At 42.3% G+C, this 220-nt stretch overlaps 1 protein-coding gene across 6 annotated transcripts in view; it reads left to right on the top strand.

Moving 5' to 3' along the window:
* The window catches only part of letm1 (leucine zipper-EF-hand containing transmembrane protein 1), a 31,130-nt gene that overhangs the window by 13,967 nt on the left and 16,943 nt on the right, over positions 1–220 (top strand). The gene's annotated exons all lie outside the window — the stretch shown is intronic.

Below are 220 nucleotides of genomic sequence, written 5' to 3'. Positions count from 1 at the left end.
TCCATTATCTTTATTGTGACTGTTATTGTCACTATTCATCACCCCCCCCAACCGGCCCTGTCAGACTCTACCAAGAGCATGGGTCTGTCCCAGGTTTCTCCTGATGAGTTTTCCCTCATCACTCACTAAATTATGGGGGAATTAGTGGAATTGTTGGATCTTTGTAAATTACAGAGTGTGGTCTAGACCTACTCTATCTGTAAAGTGTCTTGAGATAATT

The sequence above is a fragment of the Etheostoma spectabile genome, chromosome 9, assembly GCF_008692095.1.
Source record: "Etheostoma spectabile isolate EspeVRDwgs_2016 chromosome 9, UIUC_Espe_1.0, whole genome shotgun sequence".
In the NCBI taxonomy this organism is placed as follows: Eukaryota; Metazoa; Chordata; class Actinopteri; order Perciformes; family Percidae; genus Etheostoma; species Etheostoma spectabile.
Note: the sequence above shows the minus strand (reverse complement) of the source record. Positions and strands in the feature narration are given on the sequence as shown.